Consider the following 14,505-nt stretch of genomic DNA (forward strand, 5'->3'; position numbering starts at 1 on the left):
TGTCTCAAAGTTCTCCTTGTCCACATTTCCACTCCAACTTTTGTTTCCTTCAGTGTTTCAACCAAATCTTTTTTCCCCTGTTTTTTCATGCAGAAAGATCACAAACCAATCTAAATTAAAAGCAGAAAATGAGGGAAATATTCAGTAGCTCTGGCCTGTAAATGAGAAGAGAAACAGAGTCAATACCATAAGGTTGAAGATCCTTCATTTTTTTTTCCACAGGTGCAGCCAGATCTAGCAGGATATTTCCAGTATCTTTCATTTTTAACCATATAACCATATAACAATTACAGCACGGAAACAGGCCATCTCAGCCCTTCTAGTCCATGCCGAACTCTTACTCTCACCTAGTCCCACCAACCTGCGCTCAGCCCATAACCCTCCATCGCTTTCCTGTCCATATATCTATCCAATTTAACTTTAAACAACAACATCGAACCTGCCTCAACCACTTCTGCTGGAAGCTCATTCTACACAGCTACCACTCTCTGAGTAAAGAAGTTCCCCCTCATGTTACCCCTAAACTTTTGCCCTTTAACTCTCAAGTCATGTCCTCTTGTTTGAATCTCCCCCATTCTCAATGGAAAAAGCCTATCCATGTCAACTCTATCAATACTCCTCATAATTTTAAACACCTCTATCAAGTCCCCCCTCAACCTTCTACACTCCAAAGAATAAAGACCTAACTTGTTCAACCTTTCTCTGTAACTTAGGAGATGAAACCAAGGCTACATTTTAGTAAATCTCCTTTGTACTCTCTCAATTTTATTGACATCTTTCCTATAATTCGGTGACCAGAACTGTACACAATACTCCAAATCTGGCCTTAACAATGCCTTATACAATTTCAACATTACATCCCAACTCCTACACTCAATGCTCTGATTAATAAAGGCCAGCATACCAAAAGCTTTCTTCACCACCCTATCCACATGAGAATCCACCTTCAGGGAACTATGCACCATCATTCCTAGATCCCTCTGTTCTACGGCATTCTTCAATGCCCTACCATTTACCATGTATGTCCTATTTTGATTAGTCCTACCAAAACGTAGCACCTCACATTTTTCAGCATTAAACTCCATCTGCCATCTTTCAGCCCACTCTTCTAACTGGCCTAAATCTCTCTGCAAGCTTTGAAAACTTACTTCATTATCCACAACGCCACCTGTCTTAGTATCATCTGCATACTTACCAATCCATTTTTTATTTTAGTTTTCCAGCATTTGTAGATTTTTTTTATTTTCAGTTCTTGAATTCCACTGTTCCTGATTTTTCTCCTCCTTCACTTTCCTCTGACCGAGCACTTCTACTCTTACATTTATCTGTATTATCTCTGCCCCCTCTGATTCTGAATGAACTGTTCCCTGCTGAGGCCCCAGCTTCATCCACCTCTTCCCTGAACCTGACATGACATTGATCTATTCTTCCATTCCCCTGACGTCTGATCTTTTGCCAGGTCCTACAGTCTCCACAGTTCCTGCTCCAATTGAATTCTTCCTTTCAGCCTCTTTGTCTAGATTTGTTCATTACTAACAGCCAACATGATACTGAGCATATCAATTTTACCCTCCCCCACTTACTCTAACCAACCTCTCCATGAGTTTGCAGATCTCCACATATTAGATACAAACACTGAAATAGTCATCAAACCTATTGACAGTGGTGGTGTCGCTGTGGTTTGACAATGCAACCTGCACCTCACAAGTTGAATGTCAGGTCCCATGGAAAGGATCTGGCCCAGATGTTGTACCTGGCCGGGTACTGAAGACAACTGGCTCAAATGTTTACTGACATCTTTAACCTCTAACTTTGACAGCCTGAGATACCTACCTGCTTCAAGCAGGCTTCAATTACACTGATGCCCAAGAAGAATATGGTAACCTGCCTCAACAACTATTGTCCAGTAGCAGTTACATCCACTGTGATGAAGTTCTTTGAGAAGCTGGTCATGGGGCATATCAACTCCTGCTTAAGGAGTGACTTGGATCCACTCCAATTTGCCTACCATCCTAGGAGGTCACCTGCAGATGCCATTTCATTGGCTCTTCAATCAGCTCTGGAACGTCTAAACAATGAAGATGCATACATCAGGATACACTTCATTGACTACAACTCAGCATTTAACACTACTGTTCACCTGAAACTAATCAAAAACCTCCAAGAGCTAGGCCTTGATATCTCCTTGTGCAACAAGATCTTTGGTTTCCTCACTTGCAGACCCCAGCCAGAGCAGATTGCCAACAACATCTCCTCCACGATCGCAATCAGCACAGGTGCATCACAAGACTGTGTGTTTAAACCCCCACTGCATTTGCTTTATGGCTGTGAGTCTAAGTACCCCTCCAATGCCAAGTTCAAGTTTGATGATGGCACCACTGTTGTAGGCCGAATCAAAGGTGGCGATGAATCAGCATATAGAAAGGAGATTGAAAATCTGGCTGAGTGGTGTCACAACAACAACCTCTCACTCAGTGTCAGCAAAACCAAGGAGCTGATTATTGACTCCAGGAGAAGAAACAATGAGTCCGTGAGCAGGTCCTTTTTTGGGGATCAGATATGGAGAGAGTCAGCAAATTTAAATTCCTTGGCATAGTCATATCAGAGGAGCTGTCCTGGGACCAGCAAGTAAGTGCCATTGCAATGCCTCTACTTTCTTAGAAGTTCACAATGTAATCTAAAACTTTGACAAATCTCTTCAATTGCACAGTGGAGAGTATCCTGTCTGATTGCATTCCAGCCTAGTATGGAAACGCCAATCTCCAGGAACAGGAAATCCTACAAAAAGTGGTAGATACAGCCTAGTCCATCACAGGAAAAGGCCTGCCCAACATTGAGCACATCTACAAGGAGCACCACCACAAGGAAGCCAAATCCATCATCAGGGACTCCCGACCATCCAGGCCATGTTCTCTTCTCAGTGCTGCCATAGGGGAGGGAGTACAGTTACTGCATTGAAGCTTTCTCCAAAAGCCTTAGATCTGTTGCAGTAAGTGCCCATCGTAGCTGTTTATCGCAAGTCACTCCCCTGTGCTTGCTAGCGATTGGGCTGTTTAGGGAGCATTGCAGCCCTTCTGCTGGCTGCCGTCTGGCACCATGACGCTGGCTGCTGACACCGCAGCGCTGGTAAAGTGTAAATCTAGTGTGCTGAGTGCACCTGGGTCATTAGCCAGTGCCATGCTCTCTGGGTCACCACGGACTGGGCCATGACCGATGCCACAGGGGCAGCGGAAGTGTGTTGTAGTGAACAAACACACACTTTAGATAAGTACTGAACTTGTAACTGTGTGTAACTTGAAGGGTTTACTGAAGGTTTAGTGTTTGTCTTGTCTGGTAAATAAATAGTTAACTTACTTACTGGTAGTGAGTGTCTTACGTGCCCACTCAATGAACCCACGAACCTGATTTGACACAACAAGGCCCCAAACCACCAGCTTCAGGAACATTTATTACCCTTCTATTGTCAGACACCTGAACCAGCATGGATAACTTCACTCTCCTCAACACTGAACTGATTCCACAACCTATGGACTCACTTTCAAGGACTCTACCAAACACGTTCTCAGTATTATTTATTTACTTGTTTTTGCACATTGGCTGTTTGCCAGGCTTTATTTGTGTGTAGTTTTCATTAGTTCTATTGTATTTCTTTGTTCTACTGTGAATACCCGCAAGAAAATGAATCTCAGGGTAGTATATGGTGATATACACTCGGTGGCCACTTTATTAGGTACACCTGTACAGCTGCTCATTCATGCAAATATCTAATCAGCCAATCATGTGGCAGCAACTCAATGCATAAAAGCATGCAGATGTGGTCAAGAAGTCCAGATGTTGTACATCAGAATGGGAAGAAATGTGATCTCGGTGACTTTGATTGTTGGTCCCAGGTGAGGTGGTTTGAGTATCTCAGAAACTGCTGATCTCCTGAGATTTTCACACACAATGCTCTCTAGAATTTACAGAAAATGGTGTGAATAACAAAACAAAATCCAGTGAGTGGCAGTTCTATGGGCGAAAATGAGAGAGGTCAGAGGAGAATGGCCAGATGGTTCAAGCTGACAGGAAGGTGACAGTAACTCAAATAACCATGTGTTTCAATAGTGGTGTGCAGAAGAGCATCTCTGAACACACAACACGTCGAACCTTGACGTGGATGGGCTGGAGCAGCAGAAAACCACAAACGTACACTCAGTGGACACTTTACTTGGTCCAGGAGGTAAATAAAAAGTGGCCAATGAGTGTATATGTACTTTTGACAATAAATTCGAACTTTATCATATCTTTGTTTGGATCATGTGTAATGAAAGAGTTAAATGTATGCATATACATATGCTAAAGTAAAACATAACCTTGTACAACGAAATAGTGTTTCCCTAGAATTGGAATTGTTTTGCCAAAGTTAGAAGTCTACAGGCTTAAGAATGGATAATGATGAATATGTAGGTTTTCATAAGTAAAATGGCAGAGGCATTTTAAGTTATAGGGAAATCATGACAACTCCTTTATTTTCAACCAAATAGAGAACACAAAGCGTAGTAAAAACTTTGTGTCAGTACATCATCTCATCAGAGCAGCCTCTTAAAGTGAACCCCAACCCAATGTCAGTGCTTGTGAGTTCTGCCTATGTCCCCACCCTTTGCATTACCCTACAAATACACATTTGTCTAGGGAAGGTGAGATCATTCAACACGTGCAGGTACCAAATGGTGCCTTATCATGAGAATGCACTGGGGAAGAGTTACGTTAGAGTTTTGAAGGGATCCTATCTTAGCTTGCTGCCCATTGCACGAGTGTACTTTGCTGGCTTATAGTTTCCTAGTCCCAATTATTTCATCCAATCCTTTTACACTCTGTCCTATACAAGAATGATTGGAGAGCCCTTCTCCTCTTCTTTGAACGGACACCTAGGCAGTAACCCTCCACCACACGCACCTGTACCTAAATTGAAATACTTCACCTCAACCCCAATCACTTTCTCCAGATCAAAAGAGTAAGGAAGGAACTTATGTGTGCCTGTACTATGCCTGTCTCTTCTTGGAATATGTGAATCAGTCCTTGCTTTAATTCTCCTCAGCTCCTATATCATCAGAAACTCTGTTGTTGCTTCTCCCTACATTCATACAAAATCTGAGAACTTCATTAACGTTCCTGCCCGATTTGACTTCCACACAGTCCATTTCTGACTCTTTCCTTCCCTTTATGAATATCACTATCTTCATCTTGGGGGAGGGGGGTGGTCAGGTTACAATCCCCATGACCTCTTTTAAAGAAAGAATTAAAATGTGTGGCACAAAATGGAAGTTTGTAAGACAAAGTGGTGTCATCATGGAAAGTGGTGATAGATAGTCTGGAGGTGTGCATGAACACACATCCTTGAGATTGGATACTGTCAAAGAACGTCTTCCTTCCCTCAGACCTATTGTCTCTGTCTCTAAGTTACTGTATGTGCCTCAGCCCAAGGTCACAAGAAGTAAGAAGGTACAGGCTCTTATCACTAAGGGATTGAAAAGAACTGGGGTAAAAGTTATGTTAGAAATATTGAAGGATCTAAAAAGGGCCACTTTCTTTGTGTGTGGGAATTGTGGGGGGAGAGAGGGGGAGGGGGAGGGGTGAGAGAGGGGAGTGGGGAGAAAGGGGTAAGAGAGAGGGGAGAGGGGAAGTGAGAAAGGGGGAGTGTGTGGAAGGAGTCGGGGGAGGAGGAGGGGGAAGGGGAGAGAGGGGAGGGGGGAGAGGGAGAGATGTATGAAAGGTTGTCGGATATTTATGGCTCCTTCCAGCATTGTGCAAATCAGCTCATTAAGTGGGTGATAAGTATAATTTTATTTTCGGTACTGGTACTCCATTAATTATTTCTCTTTCTTTCCGTATTGTATGCTCTATATACTGTAACTCTAATAAAGTCATTCCTTGTGGCCTTTAACACCTCCTTTGTTTGCCACTACCTCTTGTTGATGAATTAGAAAAGAACACAAGACAAATTTTGAAATATTTCATTAAATGATCATCATAGTTGGCAGGACTCAGCAGAATGGGCACCAAATTTTGCAAACAACAGGATGTACCCACAGGCAGGACTGAGCTAGGGTACCGGGCGGGTCAGACAACACCCATGGTTTTGGGCAGTGGTCAGCATATTGTCTGTGTGTTACCCTCCCACGCCAAGATGGAAAACAGTGGCAGTGACATCCCAAGCATTGAGCCATTCTGCTGAAAAAAGCAGGGTTTCCAGACAGGAGGAAAGTAAGGGTAAGGCTGGTTGGATTTTGTTAGTCAAAAGAAGATAAATGACACGTCTTAGGCAACAGAGCAATGAGGGGCCGCGATGACTGAGAAAGTGGAAAGGCTAGAACAGGAAAACGTCACTTTAACTGATTGGGCTCAGTCAGCCCAGGAACGTGCTGACAAAGCTGAAACCCAGCAAACTATCCTAGCGTGTAAACTGCTGAAAGCACAGCAGGCATACTTGGCAAAGCTGAGGAATCAGGATCTGGATCCCGTCAGAGTGGGGGCACCGAGGACTGAGAAAAAGGGACCACGTGGGATAAGTACGTGAAAGGGAGCAGAGAATGTTTCGCTTCATGGCTAACTCGGTTGTGGGGCACAGGAGCCTGCCATGGGGAAAGCTAATGACTTGCTCCCTCTCTTTACAAAGCCTGGTATTAATAGTCAGATGTGGACTGAAAATTATGATCCTATGGACTTGTTCTTGTGAGTCCGACGTTCACCAATGAGGGTCTATCCGAATGCAGTAGACTGGGTGTACTCTGGCACACTATAAATGAAGGAATTGTGATGCTTCGAACTATAGTCACACATATGGGCCTAGATGAGGAGATATTGAATCAGGGGCGTGGGAACTGGGTAGTTCAACATGTGCCCTGACATCTGAAGGGGGACCTGGTGTGTAGCTTGGGAACGCAAGTGGGACAGCTGTGGAGAAGGAACTGGACAGGATGGAAGCAGATTAACAAACTCGGTGCTTTGAAGTCAAAGGAGGCACAGGAAACATTAAAGAACAGTGTTTGCAGTAACCGCCAGCTAACCAGCGGGGAAGTATTTCAAGCCCTGTTAAAGGCAGGAGTGGATAAAGCAAGGATTGACGGTATTCACGAGAACCACGTATGCCTTATGGAAACGTGGGCAATCCATCACCAGGGCTGAAGTAGAAGGAGTAGTAGAAAGAATGATTGACAGCAGGGGCACAGGGAATTGATCCTGAGTGACCCCACCCCTCCCCAGCCTCTCAAATAGAAGTGGAGCCAGAGCCCGGAGAAGTCAGAATAATAAAGACTCTCCCCTGAGGGTGGAGAGATGGGAACGAGCAAAGAGTTAATGCTCGGCTTGATACAAGAACCTAACATTCAATTATAAGTTGAAACTGGCCAGCATCAGTGGCTCTGGAGCAAGTAGAGGAGGTAGGTGGAAACATAGCAAAAGCCTGGGACCCACATGGCTACTGGGGAGGGACGACTGACGGAAGCCCAGGTACAGATAGCTGTGTTATCTGAAAACATAAACAGGATGAATGTACTGTAGGCACAAACAGTGCAGACTGAATTGGGAAAATGCACACTTGGCACTTTAAAAGCAACTGTCTGAGTGGGATTAGCGAAGTGGGAGCCTCTAACGATACCACCACCCAGTGTTGTGTCTGTGTGAAGCAACACCGAACACCAGGAGGACCCATACACCATCACAGGGCTGTTATAACCAGGTGTGCTCAGGCAGGCAACCTCAGTGTACAACAATCCTGTTTGGCAAGTTAAGAAATCAGATAGCATCTGGAGGACGACTGTCTGTTATCACCAGCTAAACAAACATGCTCCTCCATTAACTGCTGCTGTCCCAGACAGTGACCTTAGTGAAAAGAATGTCGCAGGGAGACAACAAATGTCAAATGTCAAAGAAAGACCACAGTAACTTCAGCACTTAACCAGTGTGCAAAAGACACAAACTGTAAATACAAAAAGAAATAATAATAATAAATAAGTATAATGTCAGGAATATGAGATGAAGAGTCCTTAAAAGTTGAGTCCATAAGTTATGGGAACATTTCAATGATAGGACAAGTGAAGATGAGTGAAGTTATCCCCTGTGGTTTAAGATCCTGATGGTTGAGGGGTAATAACTGTTCCTAAACCTGGTGGTGTGAGTCCTGAGACTCCGGTACCTCCTTCCTGATGGCAACTGTGAGAGGAGAGCATGTCTTTGATGGTGTGGGTCCCTGATGATGGATGCTGCTTTCCTGCAATGCTATTTCATGTAGATGTCCTCAATGGCGGGAAGGGCTTTGCCTGTAATGCACTGGGCCATGTCCACTACTTTTTGTAGGATTTCCTGTTCAAAGGCATTGTTGTTTCCATACCAGGCAGTCAATATACTCTCCATAGAAGTATATCTATAGAAGTGTGTTAGAGTTCTAGATGTCATGCCAAATCTTCAGAAACTCCTAAGGAAGCAGAGGTGCTGTTGTGCTTTCTTCATAATTTCACTTACGTATTGGGCCCCTGAAATGATAACACTGAGGAATTTAAAGTTGCTGATCCTCTCCACCTCTGATCCTCTGATGAGGACTGACTCGTGGACCTCTGGTTTACTTCTGAAGTCAATAACCAGCTCCTTGGCCTGCTGACACTGAGTTATTGTTGTTATGTATGGTGTCTCTCAGCCAGATTTTCAGTCTCCCTCCGATAAGCTGATCATCACCACCTTTGATATGGCCCGCAACAGTGGTGTCATCAGCAAACTTGAATATGGCATTGGTGCTTTCTTAGCCACACAGTCATAAGTATAAAGCGAGTAGAGCAGCAGACTACATATCAGGGCATTTTCTGAACTTAAGATATATAGCAAATATTAACTTTAGCAACCAATCTTTAGGCCTGGACATGGATTGTAGATTAGGTTTAAAATGAAGCCCTGGAGAATAGTTTCCTGGAGTGGTGAATTTCAGTTAATTGAAAACCAAACAATGCAGGGCTGGCTGGTGGCGCAATGACACATCTGTAACGAAGGTTCCCGGGTTCGAATCCTGTCGGGGCTGCTCCCGAGTACGCTTTCCATCCGTGCCGGGTTGAGTGTCCAGATCGCGACTCGACCTCCTAAAATAAAGGGAAAAATACTGCAAAATGTCTGCGTGGGGATTGGCGCACCACACAGTCTCTCTCCCGCTCCGTAGCTTGTAAAGGCATGAAAAAGACATTGTCCTGCCAACATTGCACATGCACACGCACGCATGCACACGCCAAAAAATAAAGAAAACCAGACAATGCTGATTAACATTCATTTAGGGGCTCTGGAGCGTGGGTGCGAAGAAGGAGGTGTGAAAGTTGTACATAATTCAAAGGAAGCATTGTAGATACATCTTTATTATAGCATTGTCCTGCTTCTACCTTTGATCTTTAGCACATAAAATGTCATGTAATATTGGGTTAAGCAGATTTCTTCCTTCAAGAGTGTCTCATTTTGTTGAATGAAACACATCTGTATCCATTAGCTTCAGTGTCTCTCTGGTGACTTTGTTCATGTTACAACATTTGGGGGCTCGTCCGGGATGCTTTTGTGACCCATTGTGTGGCCTGGGATCTCAGCAGTCTAAGTGGGTGAGTGTTTTTAAAATTAGCACCACTCCTACTTGGATCTATTTGGGTTGCTGATTACCGGATTATGGGGTATCACGAATACGGCAGAGAACTGAACTCGTAGATATAAAAGTAGTGTAGTGTATCCGTGCACATGTATTAATGTAAGAGACTAAACAGTTGTGTGTTAATTTGGTGAGAGAGGGCCACCAGTTGCAAAGGGTAGCTACAGATGGTTCAGGACACCAGTGGAGTGCGTGTATACTTGTTCCGGGAACTGTATTTTGGCAGATGTGTTTGCAAGTGCATGTGTTTTAAGAATATGTCTGTAACCTTGGTGTAACAGTTTTAAATGCAAAGGGATACCATAGGCATTATGAGCTCAGTCGCACATAGGTGGAAGATTGTGAAGTACATATTCTGTGGTTGTAGGTATGTAGACGCAAAATTAGCCCATTTGCCCCATTAAGTCTGTCCCTCCATTTTATCACAGCTGATCCATTTCCCTCTTGCCTTCTTGCCTTCTCCCCATAATCCTTCTTACCCTGACTAATCAGGAATTTATCAACCTTTGCCTTAAATATACCCTATGATTGGCCTCCGCAGCTGCCTGTAGCAACAAATTCCACAGATTCACCACTCTCTGGCTAAAGAAATTCCTCCTCATCTCTGTTCTGAATGAACATCCCTCTATTCTGAGGCTGTATCCTCTGGTCCTAGGCTCCCCTCCCAGAGGAAACATCCTCTCCACATCCACTCTATCGAGGCCTTTCAACATTTGATAAGTTTCAATGAGATTCCACCCTCATTCTTCTAAATTCCAGTGAGTACAGGCCCAGAGCCATCAAACACTCAGAGAAAGCCTTTCAATCCTGGAACCATTTTAATGAACCGCCTTTAAATCCTCTCCAGTGTCAGCTGATCCTTTCTTCAATCAGGGGCTCACAGTACTCCAAGTGAGGCCTCACCAGAACTTTATAAAGCCTCAACATTACATCCTGACCCTGGCACCCAGGAGGCAACATACCATCCAGGTGTCTCTATCACATCCAAAGAATCTCCTCTTTATTCCTCTAACTATGGAATCTCCTCTCAGTCCTGCAGCCCTATTCACCTCTCTTCTGAGCCACAGCACCAAACTCAGTGCGAGATACCCAGTCACTGCGGCTCTCCCTGTAGGTCATACCCCTCAATAGGATCCAAAAACTTGCTGTGGAGCGGAACGGCCACAGGGGTCCTCTGCACTGGCTGCCCATTTCCCTTTCTGCTCCTTCCTCCTGTAATCTAGGGGTGACTACCTCCCTGTAGCTCCTATCTGTCACTTCCTCAGTCTCCCATATGAGGGGAAGGTCATTGAGCTGCAGCTCCAGTTCCTTAACAGGTTCTCCGAGGAGCTGCCGCTGAATGCAGCTGGTGCAGATGTGGTTATAGGGAAGCTGGAGGTCTCCTAGAATTCCCATAAAGGACACAATAGCGACCCTGGAGCCTTTTTCACTGCACCAACTGTGCCCTAACAGATTCAGAATGAAGAATAAAGAAAATGAAGAAGAAACTTAGCAGGTACTTACCTCACCCAAGCCTGATCTCACCAAAGCCTGATGAGTTAAAGCCAATATAACACTTGCAATTGTGGACAAAACTTGAATCAATGAAGGATGCTTGACAGTTGTGGCAGGACCTGAATACTATCACCTCTTATAAAGTTAAATCGGGTGACATGGGAGACAGCAGGGCTTTGCTTTCAGATGAGCTCAATGCCTTGTTCGCTTGCTTTGACTGTCAAATCATGGAGGAACTTGTTGCAGCTTGTGATAGTTCCTCTATGACTTGACAGTCAAAGCAAGCGTAGAAGGCATTGCCACAACTGTCGAGCATCCTTCATTGATTCAAGTTTTGTCCAGAATTGCCACGTCGCCCATGAGATGGCTTTACAGAGATTGTACCTGGACCTCTTGTGACTTTCTTGGTCACCAGACTTGAGTGACTCTGATCTGGCCCTCAGCAGATTGTGGATCTCATGGTTCATCCAGAGCTTCTGGAAGACTCTGAATGATTTTGTGGGGTCACATTCGTCTGCAACCGTTCTAATGAAGTCTGTGACAACCGTGGAATGTTCATTCAGATCCACAGATGAGTCCTTGAACATGGCCCAGGCCACCTTGACAAGCTAAGATCAAAAGTAGAATTCTTTTATAAATAATGAATATGAGAAAGTCTGCAGATGGTGGAAATCCAAAGCAACACACACAAAGTGCTGAGGGAGCTCAGGAAGTCAGCCAGAGTCGATGGGAGTGAATAAACGGTCGGCATTTTGAGCCCTGATCCTTCTTCAGGACTCAAGATCAGTGGTTTTTACTGTCTCCAGAATAGCTGTAAATATGGAATCAGTTGTTCTTTCCAAAGGCAAGCTACACAGATATCTGAAAGGAGTTCTTGTGGCACTTGTTCGTGAAAAGCAAGAAGTAACTACACAGATATAGCAATCAGTTAAAAAGTGAAATAGAATACTATCTTTTATTATAAGGAACTGGATTACAAAAGTAAGCAACTTTTGCCACATCTATATAGGGCTTTGGCAGATCCATATCTAGAGTACTGTACACAGATTTGTATTCTCTTTCTAAAGAGAAGAATGGGAGCTGGGGAGAAGTATCTCTTTTGCTCCTTGAAAGTGTGGTCCGCAGCAGCCGACGAAGTTATCCATGAGGTAGGTGCTTGGTGCAGTGATTTGGCCATAGTTTCTGTTGAAACAACAATAGACATGGAAGGATCTCAAGAAGCGTTGTAGCTGCTTGAGGGAGTAAAGTCGGGACCTTGCAACAATGGCGAGCACCTTCTCTGGGTCCATGGTTATGCCTTGGGGTGAAAGGATGTAACCCAGGAAGGAAATGACCTGGGTATGAAATTGGCACTTCTCCAACTTGCAGTGGGGTGGGATTTTGAGGAGACCCTGAAGAACTAAATGGAAATGACAGACATGGTCTTGGATATCCTTGGAGAAGATGAGGATGTCATTGAGGTAGACGAGCACATTCCTGTGTAGCATGTCTCGGAGGATATTGTTAATGAAGGCTTGGAAAGTGGCTGGACCGTTGGAAAGTACGACGTGCATCACCAAGTATTCGTAGTGGCCAGTGGGTGTTATGAACGCCATCATCCACGCATCCAATCTGAAAATGCGGATCAGGTTGTACACGCTCCACAGATCCATTTTGGTGAAAATATGAGACCTGCAGAGTGTTTTGAATGTGCTATCCATCAAGGAGCGAGGGTAGCGGTTCTTAATGGTGATTTTGTTGAGTCCACAGTAGATGATGCAGGGATAGAAAATGCCAATCTTTCTTTTTGACAAAGAAGTATCCTGGGATGGTTGAATGAAAGTATGTTTTAGCGTTTCACCTATGCAGTTATTCATGGCTTAGGTTCAGGTGGGGAGAGGGAGAACAGACGGTCTCGGATTGAGTGGTATCTGGGAGTAGGTCGATCACGCAGTCGTGTGGTCTGTGAGGCGGCAGGGTTCTGACCACCCATAGGCGATGGCTATCCCATGGTATTCTTGTGGGAGTCTGGTGAGGTCGAGGGTTTCCTTCATCTCCATATACTTACAAGGTGAAGACGACTGGGGTTGCAGGCGGGTGGGTCCCCAGCTCAGCATTGAACCAGGTGACCAGGCGAAGTGATGCTCATCAGTGGAGAGCCAGGGGTAACCCAGGATGAGAGAAGTGTTGGGTGAGGCGATTAGGAGGAATTGGCTGGACCTATGGTGCTCTCCAATGCTCATATGCACAGGCACACTCTGAATATTCCAGACCCCAAGGAACGTAGAAAGGATGAGAGATAGGCTCAGTACTGACTACACGCTGCAAACACGGAGTCCGGTCCAGAAGGTTGCGGGCTGCGCTGGAGCCTACCTCAGCCTCCTGTGTGCATAGAGCTGTCAGGGTGTGGAGGAGGATGGAGACTGAGTTGGGCTATGGTGCTGGAACGAGGGGCTGTGGGGAGCTTACCAGATAGAAGGCCCCTCGTCTCTACCTGGTGGTGTTGGTTCCCAGACTCCGTGGACATTTGTTGCATGGATGACTGGCAGCCCCGCAATAAACGCGCACAAATCTTTTTCTCCAGCGAAGCTCATGCTCCCGGGCAGAGTGGGGAGATGGTTAAAGGAGCATTCCCTAACTGCATGGGTTCAGGAAGCATGGCTGTTGAGGTTCTTGCAGCTTGAAGTGGTTCTGGGGTCTCTGGCTGGTGATCTGAAGAGACATTCCACTTGTTGATATGGAGGGCCAGAGTGATGACGCTTTCAAGGTCAGTGGTCATCTCACTGGTAGACAACTTCCATTTCAAGAGCCTTGAGAGGCAGTGATAGTAAAGAGCCAGGAGTGCTTCCCCATTCCAGCCACACCCCGCTGCGAGGGTATTGAATTCCACGGTGTAATCCAGCACTGAGTGTGAGCCATGATGTAGGTGAAGTATCTGATCCACTGCCTCCCTTCCACTTCCCAGACGGTCAAAAACCTGGCGCATCCCAGCAGTGAATGCCTCATATCTATCGCCATTGGTGGTTTTGTTATCCTAGTTAGTGGCGGCCCAGCTCAGAGCTTGCCCAGTCAAGAGAAGCAATCTTGGCTTGGTCTGTTGAATATAGAGATGGCTGGAGCTCGATGTGTAAGATGCACTGGGACCGGAAGATGCGGCATCGGGTTGGGGATCTGTCGAAGTGTTTGGGCACCAGAATTCGAGGCTCGGAAGGGGGAGGTTGACTGGTGTGGTGTTGCTGTATCAAGACAGAGAGTAGGAAGGTATACAGTATATACTCAAGGTTGCTCAAAGCTACGACTTCCATTGAGGTTATGGATCAGTTTTGGTTGTTATTTAGTGTTTTTAGTGGTCAGTGTTGAGGATCAAGGCCCAAGGGTCAAAA

This window comes from Mobula hypostoma, chromosome 14 (assembly GCF_963921235.1).
Source record: "Mobula hypostoma chromosome 14, sMobHyp1.1, whole genome shotgun sequence".
Lineage (NCBI taxonomy): Eukaryota > Metazoa > Chordata > Chondrichthyes > Myliobatiformes > Myliobatidae > Mobula > Mobula hypostoma.